Source organism: Elephas maximus, chromosome 1 (genome assembly GCF_024166365.1).
Source record: "Elephas maximus indicus isolate mEleMax1 chromosome 1, mEleMax1 primary haplotype, whole genome shotgun sequence".
NCBI classification, from domain to species: Eukaryota; Metazoa; Chordata; class Mammalia; order Proboscidea; family Elephantidae; genus Elephas; species Elephas maximus.
In genome coordinates this window covers 20,073,090-20,085,845 of record NC_064819.1, presented here as the reverse complement: position 1 = coordinate 20,085,845, position 12,756 = coordinate 20,073,090, and the positions used below count along the sequence as shown (strand labels likewise).

General features: G+C 45.7%; 1 long non-coding RNA gene and 1 pseudogene across 1 annotated transcript in view; one reads left to right on the top strand and one right to left on the bottom strand.

The window, feature by feature from the left end:
• LOC126073397 (uncharacterized) overlaps positions 1-6,144 on the top strand; it is a 179,540-nt gene extending 173,396 nt beyond the window's left edge. Inside the window, exons 2-3 of the long non-coding RNA XR_007516732.1 lie at positions 4,031-4,133; positions 5,862-6,144. This is a non-coding gene — a long non-coding RNA (uncharacterized LOC126073397). The remainder of the gene's footprint in view (positions 1-4,030; positions 4,134-5,861) is intronic.
• Positions 6,145-8,370: 2,226 nt separating this feature from the next.
• On the bottom strand, positions 8,371-10,916 carry LOC126073389 (T-complex protein 1 subunit beta-like; annotated as a pseudogene).
• Positions 10,917-12,756: the final 1,840 nt, after the last annotated feature.

The window sequence follows — 12,756 nt, the reverse complement described above, 5'->3', positions numbered from 1 at the left end:
CTCAAAACGGACCAGATCAGAGAGAGGAGGAGTACATTGAACCTAGCTTGGCCCCAGGAGAGCAATCTGGACCAGGCCTTGCTGATATTGGTGTGAGGTGCAGCTCAATGCTGAGGAAGGGGTAGCATAAGGAGAGGTATACAAGAGAAGGGGACAAACTGGGCTGTTCACAAGACAGAGCGGGAGAAGGCTGGGCCTCAGGGCCCTCTGGAGAGTTGAAGAGAGAGCCCGATTGAGTGAAAGAAAGCTGAACATGGCCCTTGGAAGAGAACAAGCGCCTTGCAGCCAATCCTGTGCCTTGATCCTTGTGGGGCCCCGGGAGGTTCACTGGGGACTAAAGAAGCCACAAAAAACAAAACTCAAACCTATTGCTGTTGAGTCAATTCCAACGCATAGTGACCCTTTAAGACAGAGCAGAACTGCCTCATAGGGTTTTTAAGGCTGTAATCTTCATGGAAGCAGACTGCCACATCTTTCTACCGTGGACCAGTAGTCCACCGTGCTAGGCCCTGGGGTTATAATGGTGAGTAAGATAGTCATCGCTCTAGCTCTTACGAAGGGTTCGGTCTAGTAGGGGAGGAGGACATTGAATTTATTTCCAAGTGAATGTCCAGGCAGAGGGTGGGATCAGAGGGGGGTGGGGGGCTCGAGATCTGGGCAGGGACAGAGTTATCAGCATTGCAGATGAGAGGACTGGCCAAAGTAATAGACACCTTCGAGGAAGTAAACAGTGAGTGGTCCGGTTGGCGTGGGCGGGGTGCTGGAGTACTCCTGGAGAGGGATGATGGAACTAGGGTGGTGATCATAGCTTGGAGGAGAAGGTAGAGGCACTCAGCAGGAGGTGATGTTGGATTGGACCAATGAGGAATGCAGAGGGAGGAGTCATGGATGACCACCCTGGGGTTTAGCTCAAATGAATGGATGTTGGAACAAACAGGAGGTGAGATTGGGTAGGGATCCGAGTGGGGAACAGAGGAAGGTTAGATGCTTCTACACAGTCTATTTAGCTCCAGGTTATACCATCATGTAAATCTCAGCTTCTAAATGGAGCCTCACTGGGATGAAAGCGCTTCCCTTCTGCAAAGTCGCTAGGAGGGGGGCTAGTGATCTCTCTGCTTTTTTTGAGGATTAATTCATTCTCAATGTTTTCTTCTCATCAATGAGTTGAGATAAGCAGAAGTAAGACTTTGGAAGGGGAGACTAGAGGAGCACTTCCTTAAAGGAAGGTGGGTTGAGGTTGATGGGAGGCTGGGGTCACAGGATGACAGGGAGTGGGACAGTGCAAAAGATTTTTTAAAATCCCATGGGAAAATCCATCTTTAAAACGGTCTTCCTGGGCTGTACATAATGGTTATTCTACTAAGTGCTCGGTTTCTACCTCTGTAAAATGGTGATAGTAATGGGATCGCCATGAGTTGGAAAAGACTGGCAACTAACAGCAAAAACAAATGTCCTCTCACAGGACTGTGGTGAGATTCCAATTAAATGAGGCATGCTATAGCCCCAAGCACAGCCCCTGACTTACAGGGAAAATAAAATAAAACAGTTGATGACCAGTCCATTTCGACTCCTGGCGCCCTCATGTGCGTTGGAGTAGGTCTGCTCCATAGGGTTTTCATGCCTTGCTATTTCAGAAGCAGGCCATCAGGCCTTTCTTCTGAGGCATTTCTGGGTGGGTTGGAGCCACCAACCTTTCAGTTAGTAGCCCAGCACTCAACTGTTTGTGCCACCCAGGGAGGTGCTTTGTAAATGTTAGTTTCCATCCTTCATCCTTGGCCTTAATCAGCCCCCATTTAATGGAGGGTGTTATGAGTTGGCCCAGCTTACCATGAGGATCAAATGAGACAAGTATGCGAAAGTATTGTGTAAACATAAGGGTGTAATTATCATCAAGATGACGGTGATTAATGACAATAATAGTAATGAAATGTGGCCTGAGGGGTCAGTAGGCTTGTAAACAGCAGGGGTAGCTGAAAGGCCCCATAGCAACTGTGTTCCCCATGCAGCAAAAATGGGTGGGAAACAACATGGCTGGCTAGAAAGAGCTTGGGATGTGGTCTGAAGGACTTGGCATTGAAGGTTGACTCTGCCACCATGAGCTGTGTGGCCTCCTGAAATTAGGTAACCTTTTTGGGTCTTGTATCTTCATCTGAACAATGTGGCTGATGCCACCCAGGACACAGGGGTGTCACCAGCACGTGAGCCAATATGTAGAGCGCCTGGTACACAACAGGCTGAATAGCACAGTGTCAACTCCTTCCCTCGGTTGCTGTGCAACCTTAGGAGAACTACTTAACCTCTCAGCGTCTCAGCTTCCTCATCTGTAAAATGTGGATAGTAATAGTACCTAAATCCTACGGTTTGACTAATTAAATCACATGATGTGTGAAAGCGTGTAGACAATGCCTGACGTAACCAAACCAAAAACCCATTGCCATCAAGTTGATTCTGACTCATAGCAACACTATAGGACAGAGTAGAGCTGCCCAATGGCATTTCCAAGGAGCAGCTGGTGGATTCGAACTGCCAGCCTTTTGATTAGCTGCCAAGCTCTTCACCACTGCACCACCAGGGCTCCATGCCTTACCAAGTCAGTGTTAATTACTATCAATGCTGGTGCTCTATGGTGCTGGCTCTCCTCTTCCTGCCGGTCCTCACCCCAGGACTCCTCTGAAGCTTACCTACAGCACTTAGCTGGGGGAAGGAGGCTGCTTGAGTAACAGAGAGCCCTGGATCCCAGAGAGCTTTTGTGCCATCCCACAGAGCTTTTCAGGAGCAACCCAGGGGTTGTTTGGGAGGCGTGGGTGGGCTCGGGATCTTCTGGTAACCTTGATAGGCCTGAGATACTCCCAGCACTCTAAGCCAGGTCCCTCTCCTGAAGGTGGCAGGGATGGCTCCTTTCTTCCATCTTCTTTGTAAAATCTTCTGGATTCAGACTGAGGGCCTGGGAGAAACAGGAGCATTCTTCGTTGCCTATGGGTCCGGAACACAGCCCAGAGCCAGTAAGGCTTGCCGCCCTCTACACGACTTAGTGTCAGCCTAGAAATCAGTGACTCCAACTCACTCGCTGCTGGAGAAGGGGAAAGCAGGCCCAGAGAGGGGCAGTCACTTGCCCCAGGCCATTGAACATGGCCAACCCTACAGCCCGGGGCTCCTGACTATCCACGGCTCTCTCCTATCAGGGTGGCTGTTGACTCCACTCTCTCACGCAGCAGCAGATTAACCAGTAAACAGAGTATGCACTGGTCTGCATTGATCAAGGTACGCAGGGGATTAATTGCATTTATTTGCTAATCAGTGATGAGCAATTTCACATGGGTTTCACCACGTCTTTGTTGTGGTGGGGGCCAGGCGAAATTGTGCATGGCAAATTGGTGTGAAGGAACAATTGGGCCTATGCATACCTTGCTTATTGGGTCATCCAGCCCTGCTGTTGTCACCTTCCATGTTGAGGACAGTGACTCTCAGGTGTGTGCAGAGACTCCCGGCTTTTCACGCCCCTGTCTGGAATTCTTCCAGCCCTTTATTTCCAGCACATCCTTTCTTTCCACATGGATTGCCTTCTGCTGAGCCTGGTTGGATGGAGATCGATGACACTGAGAAAATTTGCACAGAGGAGGAGTTTGTGGTTTCCCCCCTCGGATATGACGAGGCTGCCTGAGGCTTGTGGTCAGATAAGGTTCCTAGCTTTGTAATCGCCTCCGCAAAAGGATCGCAGAATCTTGGAGCAGGAAGGGGTTTCTAGAAGAATTCATTTTATCCAGTTCCTTCACTTTGCAAATGAAGGCACAAAAGACCCAAGACCCATTGCTGTTGATTTGATTCCAACTCATAATGTCCTTGAACTGCCCTATAAAGTTTCTAAGGAGCGCCTGGTGGATTCGAACTGCTGACCTTTGGGTTAGCAGCCATAGCACTTAACTACCATGCCACTAGGGTTTCCACAAAAGACCCAGAGTAGTGAAATGATGTGCCCCAGGAAAGAGAATCAACTGTTCCCTTGGTGTTTTCCTCCCCTTTCTGAACCTAGGTCCCTGGAAAAGAACGAGCCTGGAGCTGGATGAGGCCAGGATGGATGGGGGGTGAGAACTGGGGTCAGGAAGCCTCCATAGGAAGCTCCTCCTAAATTCCAGGTAAGATATGGTGGGAGCCTGGATTCAGGAAGTCACAGGGTAGGTAGGTGGGGAGTGAAGGCTAAACATTGTATTCTAAGACAATTCTGAGAGAGAGAGTTGATGGGTGTGGTGACGGGCTACCTGTGTGAATTGGGGGAAGGTTCTGGTGTAGCTGCTGGATGGATGGGTGTAATCAACCAGGACCAGGAATGTGGAGGAGGAGGGAGCTTGAGAAGGATGGTTAATGAGCTTTGGACACATTAAAGGAGGTACTCAGGGTATGTCTGGAGGAGGCCGTTCAGTAGGCAATGTAGATGTGTGGGCCGAAAGCTCAGACTCCAGGAGTGAACGTGAGATTTGGGATTCCACCAGCATGTACGAGAAGCTGACCACACTGGAGGGAGAGATCACAGCCAGGTAACTGCAGGGTCAGAGCTGAGTCCCACCCAGTGCTCTTTCCAATAAGCCACATTCCTGAAGGAAGATGGCAAAGGATTATGGGCACCTCCCCAAAGAGGACGGCACTGGGTCTTTTTTCCCCAAAGAGGCTTTCCTTCCCAAGCTTTCACAATCATTACCAGTATCCCATCTGTCCATATATATGACTGTCCCTCCCTGTCCAGAGAGCCAAATGCTACCTGTTCTCAAGAACAGCAGGCCTGTTTGATGCTTTCTGGTCTTGGCCAAGACTTTGCTAGGAGTTAAGAGAGCTCAGATGAAGCACGTACAGATGCGATTGTCTACCTCAGTCTCCTTGCCACCCAAGATGATCCAGTCCAGGCAGGGTGTCTGTTGATTTCTCTGACCCCAGACAGGCCCAGAGCCACACAGAGGGACAGAGTGAGCCACTGAGAGGCTAAGTGGCTTTCTCTGGTGCCCTGAGTGCAACATTACTCACTATTACCGTGAGTTCTCTCCCATTGCTTGGTAATTAATGTTAAATCCCAAATGAGTATGTGCTCTGGTTCCTGGCAGCTTTAAAGAATAGAGGTCAAGAGCAAATGAAAGCATTTCTGGGATTTCTTAGATCAGGTGGCTAAAACTTTTTTTTTTAGTTTTTGAATAACTCACTTCAGATTTAGCAGAACTTCCATCAGAAGGATTCTGGCATATCAGCATGAGTTGAGAACCCTTCTTTTGAATAATACATTATTTATTCAGTGCCTACAGTGAACCCGGCAGGTGACAAGCTAAACTTCCTGGCACACACAGGCAGGACCCAGAAACAATAGAGGGATGGCAGCCTGGTCTCAGGTTGGCCCCTCCAAGGAGGAAGAAAAAGAATGTTTGTTGGTGGTGAGAGCCCTCCCTGTTCTGAATAGGGAGGGAAATTTTGTGTATTCCCAGTGTGCCAGGCACTGTGCTGGGAGCTTCTGTACACGGTGACATTTATTCTCCACCACAACCCTCTGAGGTGTGTATCATCACCTCCATTTTACAGATAAGCAAATGAGGCCTTGAGGGTGGTAGTAAATTAGCTAAAGTCTTGAACCCAATTCTCCAACTTAAAATCCAGAGCTCCATTCAATACTGTGTTGGAAGAAGCTGATAGTTGATGTGGTAGCTAGTCTCCAAGATGGCCCCAATGAACTACACCTTGCAGTATTCACGCTCTTATGTAGTTGCCCCCCACAGTGAGTCTGGACTGGCCGTGTGTTACCAATTGAATGGGGTAGAAGCAATGCTGGTGTGACTTCTGAAACGAGGTCGTAAGAAGTCTTACAGCTTCTTGCTTTGGTCTCTTAGAACTCTTACTCCAGAAGAAGCCAGCTGCCATGTAGAAGTCTGGCTGCTCTGAGACTGCCATGCTGTGAGGAAGCCCACGCTAGCTACATGAAGAAGCCACATAGAGAGATGCTCAGGCAGCCCCCGGCTGTTCAAGCCATCCCAGCTGAGATACCAAACATGAGACAGAAGAAGCCATTTTGGATGCTCCCTCCCTGTCAAGTCTTCAGATGACTCTGGCTTCAACTGCCATCTGACTATAACTGGTAGGAACTGCCTAGCTGAACCCAATTAGCTCTCAGAACCATGGGTGATGATAATAAACCATTGTTTAAAACAAAGTTTTGGAGTGTTTGTTTCACAGCAATAACTGAACCAATTGGGTTTCAGAACTATATAATCAATAGTTGTCATCATGACCAGTTTTTACCGAGCATTTGTTACGTGTCAGACTCCCTATTAAGTGTTCTGCTTTTATCATCTCAATCTTCATAAGAACCCTATGAGATAGAGCGCATTATTATTCATTATACCTGCTTTTCAAATAAGAAAGTTTCAGAGAGGTTAAGTAATAAGCCCGAGGTTACACAGAAAATAAGTGGAAAGGCCAGGAATCAAACCCTGACAATCCACCTCTAAACCCCTTGCTCTTATAAGTTGCTCTGTTGTGTGTCTGGATGCAGGTGACTCAGGGCACTGCTCTACTGAGAGATGGATTCAGATTGGCAGCGACTTGCCCTGGGGAGTCTTACTTTTGCCCAGAGAACTTCTTCTGGGTGGTTTGGTATAGCTCTCTGAGCTCATGCTAAGAGTCTTGCAGAGACCAGCAGCCGGGGCTTTGTGAATTCATCCACACAGAGAAACAAATGGTTCTGACCTTTTCTTTTAAAAATGTTTTTCAAGGGAAGTCAGTGCTGCCAGCAAGGTCTAGACTGATGGCTTCAGATGCTGAGAAGTGGGGCCTCCACCTGCGATGCTTCACTTGGCGCCTTGGGTCAGATCAGCCACAAACGTAACAGGGCTCAGAAATGTCACTTCCATTGCCTCTTCTGCATACATCCTCCCCTCGCCCCCAACTTTTCTCTTGATCTTGAGTGCTTTCCTAGTCTGTGAGACATTGGGGCTGCTTTAGATTCCCCGTCCTCAGAGCAGAAGAAAAGGGAAAAGGGGAATTAAATGAAATTGGAAGGCATACATGAGGGCAGGAAATAAAAGGTGAAGATAGAGGCCCATGCTTCTGAGTGAAGACGTAGGAACCAACCTGGACTGGCTTCTCCAGGCTGGGCCCTGTGGAGGCACCAGGCCAGACTGACACAGTCCCAAGCTCCCCTACATCATGTCCCTTCATGGGGTGATGGAGATAGGATCCTGGGCTGGAAGGACTGTGACTTGGATTTGCCATAGCAGCTCTTGTTCTAGGTGTAAGTATTGAAAAGCCCTGATCTCCAGCCTTTGCCTCATTCTCTTCTCTCTCTTTTTTCCAGCTGTGCCTCTCCTTAGACTCTGCCCTCTCCCTATCCAGCCCTGTCCCCACAGGTCAGGGCACACCATGATCACAGGCAAGAGGAATGAGGAGTGTGCGTCAGGAAACAGCAAAGGGACATGTTGGGAGGCACAAGAATTTGAAGAGGAGACTTGCCCACAGGGAGAAGGGTTAGCCTGGTGGGCGTAGTCCTCCACTTTTCAGCCTTCTAAGAGCTTTCAGTCTTTGCTGCTAGATCCTCCATTCCTGTCTGGATTCTGCCCTCTGCACTGTATGCTCTCTGCCTGCATAGCAGTCATCATGGTGGGAAACCCTGTCTTCCATACCAATTGTCACTGAACATCAGTCCTTTAAGTGCCACTTCTACCATTTTTTTCATATCCCTATTCCAATGGTGGCACAGTGGTTATGTGTTTGGCTGTTAACCAAAAGGTTGGCAGTTCAAACCCACCAGCTGCTCTGCGGGCGGGAGAAAGATGTGGCAATCTGCTTCCGTAAAGATTATAGCTTTGGAAACCCTATGGGGCAGTTCTGCTCTGTCCTACAGGGTCTCTATAAATTCGATGGCAATGAGTTAGGTTTTGTTTTTATACCACATGTACTATTATTTATTTTTTTAATTATTCAAATTTTAATTTTAATGTACAGTGTAAGAAACAAACTTTTGAATCAACTAAATGTTATGGAAGATGAAATGGCAAATAAATTAGACCTGTGTTAAAATAGAAGTTCAGCTAAATGTCCAAACTTAAAGACATGACAGCCAGAGATAAACTTCGGTTCCACAGTCTTCTTTAAGAGGTTGAACTCTTTCAAACACAACTTCAGTATGAACTGGTCTAGAACTCAATAGCATAAACCAAAAAATACCTATTGCTGTCAAGTAGATTCCAACTCACAGTGATGCTACAGGACAGAGTAGAACTGCCCTATAGAGTTTCCAAGGAGAGCCTGGTGGATTCAGACGGCTGACCTTTTTGGTTAGCAGCCGTAGCTCTTAACACCTACACCAGCAGGGCTTCCATAAACAGCCTATGGGAATGCTTATTAACAGGGATGGTGATCAGGGAGGGACAAGTTTTGTTGATGCTGTTTTGATAACATCCACACATAAAATCACCTTTGCTGCTTCAGCTACACTCAGGAGACCTTTTCACTTAACTTGGAATCTTTCTGTTATACCTTATATTGCCATATCTTCAGTGGTGCCTTCTTTCATATCCACTCTAGCTGTTATATTGCCTTCGCTGTGGGCAGCTCGGAGCTGTGCCACCAGAGCTGCACTGTTGTAGCCTGCATTGTCAGCTATGATGGTTGGCAACATTCTCAGTGCTTTAGAATAAGACTTCATTGCAACAGATTCTATTGGCAAGCTGTGTAACAGCATGAGCCATCCACATCTCAGAACAGCCTTATCTTAGTCATCTAGTACTCCTAGTCCATATGAGTGGCGACTCCACCTTTGGAAACTCCAAAGGCCATGGCTTCACTCTTTGAGACCCCAGAGGTCGTGGCCATACCCTTTGAGACTGAGGTAGCTTGGCTTCCTGTGTTCCTTGTCTCTTCAGCTTCTGCTTCCTGGTTTCTTGGCCTCTCAGCCCTTCGGGACTCACCACCCCCATCTGCCCTGCTGGGATAAGTGTTCCAAAGCTCAGTAGCTCCACTGATAAGTAAGTGCCTGGAGGTATCCCACTCTGCCAGGAACCCTCCTGCCAAAGACACTCAGCTCTCTCGCTTGCTCTGTGGGTTGGCTCCAGTGTTGTCTTGAGCTGGTCTCCTGGTTCTGCTGCTGCCAGTTCTCTGCTGCTGCCATTTCTCTGTCACTGCCGATTCTCTCCTCACTTCCCTCTGAGTCCTCACCAGAATTGTCTGATGTCCATAATTCCACCAACAGTATCTTCAAGGCAACCACTTCCATCTTATAGGTATCTGTTAGAGCAGCACCCACTCCTGGTACCAAATTCCATCTTAGTTATCTAGTGCTGCTATAACAGAAGTACCACAAGTGGATGGCTTTAACAAAGATAAATTTATTCTCTCACAGTCTGGGAGGTTAGAAGCCCAAATTCAGAGCACCAGTTCTTTTTTTTTTTTTTTAGTTCTAAGGCAAGGCTTTCTCTCTCTGTAGGTTCTGGAGGAAAGTCTTTGTCATCAATCTTCCCTTGGTCTAGGAGTTTCTCTGTGCGGGAATCTCAGGTCCAAACGACACGCTCTGCTCCCAGCACTGCTTTCTTGGTGATACAAGGTTCCTATGTCCCTCTGCTTGCTTTTCTTTTTTATATACCAAAAGAGATTGGCTCAAGACTCAGTCCAATCTTGTAGATTGAGTCCTGCCCCATTAACATAACTCCCATCTCATCAACTTCATAGCGATAGGATTTACAAAATATAGGAAAATCACATCAGATGACAAAATGGTGGACAATCATACAATACTGGGAGTCATGACGTAACCAAATTGATACATATATTTTTGGGGGACACAGTTCAATCCATGACAAGCTTCTGCCATAAATTGTTCTAGAATCCTTTACAGTTTGGGCAACAACACAAAGAGCATCATGCAGAAATCTTTCTGCTTCATCCAAGATTTGTTGAATGGCACCACTAAGAACGATGATGCAAGCTTGACCAAGTGCTATCCCGAAAAGGTGAATGAATGTCTTTTCCAGTCATGACTTCCTTAATAAGTTTGCAATTCCAGGCTTCACCAAGCCTGGGTGATCAAAAATAGAAGCAGTTTCATCACCTGTGACAAGTGCTAGGTGTTCCAAAATCTGTGTGCTCAATAACCATGACACCAGCAGCACCAAAGAGATGTTCAAGGTAATTGTAAATGAATTACCTGTTAATAAAGCAATTGATTCCATGCTTAAGAACATGTTCAACTTTCCCCTTCATTTTCTTCTTTTTCTGCATGATGTATTTCTGCAAACTTTGCTGTAGAGTCAATGCTTACCCTGGAACCAAATATCTTTATTTTGTTCATATCCATCCCAGTATTTGCAATAAGAATGTTAGCATTTTCAATTCGCTTTGGTTGATTTCCTCCAAATTTTTTATCCAACAGAAAGCCTTCATCTAAATGGGAATCTGCCAGAAGTCTTCCTAGCATGAATTGCCTCCAGATTACCAGAGCCTTTCAGTCTGAGAGCAGCTTCTACAGCTAACTTAGTAAAGTCAGCTTTGTGATGAGTAAGCGGTTTTGAGAATAATGTTGTTTCTGCAGTATTCATTAAATCTTGATGGAATTTAATTTCATCAGAACCATGATCAACTGCGGAATTCAACAGAGCCTCTCTTGCTGCCTTTGTGGCTTCTCTCCAACCACAATGATGGTCTGTGGATGAATCTTTTTTGCAATTAAAGTTTCTGCTTCCCTTAATAGTTCTGCTGCTAAAACAGTTACAGAGGTAATGCCATCACCAACTTCATCATCTTGAACCCCTGACATATCAACTAAAACTTTAACTGCTTGCTGAATTGTCAGTACCAATGTTTTTTTTTAGAATAGTTGCACCATCATTGGTTGCCATAAGGGAAGCATCTCATCTGCTGCTTAAAAGAATCTTATCCATGCCCTTGGGTCCCAAAGGGCTCTTTACCAAGTCTCCAATAGCAATGACACCAGTAAAGGAAGACAGATGAGCTTTCTCTGCATTGACTCTAGCCTTCAAGATGTTACTAGAAGCAAGAGAAAAGGACGCAAGTAGATATTCAAGAGAAAAGTAACTTACAGCTTACTTTTTAAAACAAATGAAGCTCTCCATCATCGATACAGTCATTTATTTAACGGAAAGGGAGAGATGTATAAGTTGTGAGGAAAGTGACTTTTAAGATCTATGTAGGCACCAGGTACAAAAATCATACACTAAAGAGATTGATTGTTAACTATGGGAAGACTAAATGCAGGGACCGCAGGCCACTTGTGGGAGGACCACCAGGTAGGTGAGGGAAAATGGTGGCCTCCATCTTCGAGCCTCCAAACCTGTTGCCATCGAGTCAATTCCAACTCATAGTGACCCTACAGGACAGAGTAGAACTGCCCCATACAGTTTCCAAGGAGCGCCTGGTGGATTCGAACTGCCGACCTTTTGGTTAACAGCTGTAAAACTTAACCACTATGCAAACCAGGTTTCTTTGAGCCTCTGGCATGCCTTATTATTAGTTTATTTTAAATTGGTTTTTTATATTTACATTCATTGATTTTAAAAGTGAAACTATGTAATGGAAACACTTGCTATAAATAGAAGAAAACTATGCCAATGAACACAACGAAAAACAAAAGTGTCATTAAATTTTAGCTAAATACTGTTGCCTGCCAAGACCCTAGACCTGAAACTTGCACTGTGTTTATTAAAAGGAGTATTGCTATCTGTTAAAGTCATACTAGCTCATTGGAGACTTTCTCTCATTGTGAACTAAAGAAGCCAAAGGAAATTGAAAAAGGCAAAATCTTGTTATGTGATTTACTGGTATTCCATGTTGTGTCTGTATTTACCTAAAATCATTTCTTCTCCCACCTATGGTCTGTATTTCATGCTTTGATTATCATGGCCTTGCCATGGGTTGTCTTTAAGGACAGGTTTTACTGCCTCGAAAAGTCTTTTCTTACTGCTGCTGCCTATATCTATCCCTTCCTTCTCTAAATATTTATAGTAAAACGTACCATTTATTATGATACATACTGTCACCTGATTGTTCTGGGATTTCATGTTCTATCTTGCCAGGAGTCTCAAGCTCCCAGGATGCAGTAACTGTAAACTCTTTTTTCAGTGTGTCTGTGGGAAGCTGTCTTAGTTATCTGGTGCTGCTCTAACAGAAATACCACAAGTGGGTGGCTTTAACAAACAAATTTATTCTCTTACAGTCTAGGAGGCTAGAAGTCAGAATTCGGAGCATCAGCTCCAAGGAAAGGATTTCTCTCTCTGTTGGTTCTGGGGAAAGGTCCTTGTCATCAATCTTCCCCTGGTCTAGGAGTTTCTCAGCACAGGGACCCCGAGTCCAAAGCACACGCTCTGCTCCTGGTGCTTCTTTCTTGATAGCACGAGGTCCCTCTTCTCTCTGTTTGATTCTCTTTTTATATCTCAAACGAGATTGACTCAAGATATCACTTAATCCTATAGATGGAGTTGTGCCTCAGTAACATAACTGCCACTAATCCTGCCTCACTAACATCATAGAGGTTAGAATTTACAATACATAGGATAATCACATCAAATCACAAAGTGGTGGACAATCACACAATACTAGGAACCATGGCTGTTATGGGCTAAAATGTGTCCCCCTAAAATGTGTGTCAACTTGGCTAGGCCGTGATTCCCAGTATTGTGTGATTGTTCACCATTTTGTGATCTGATGTGATTTTCCTATGTGTTGTAAATTCTACCTCTATGATGTTAATGAGGCAAGATAGGAGGCAGGTATGTTAAT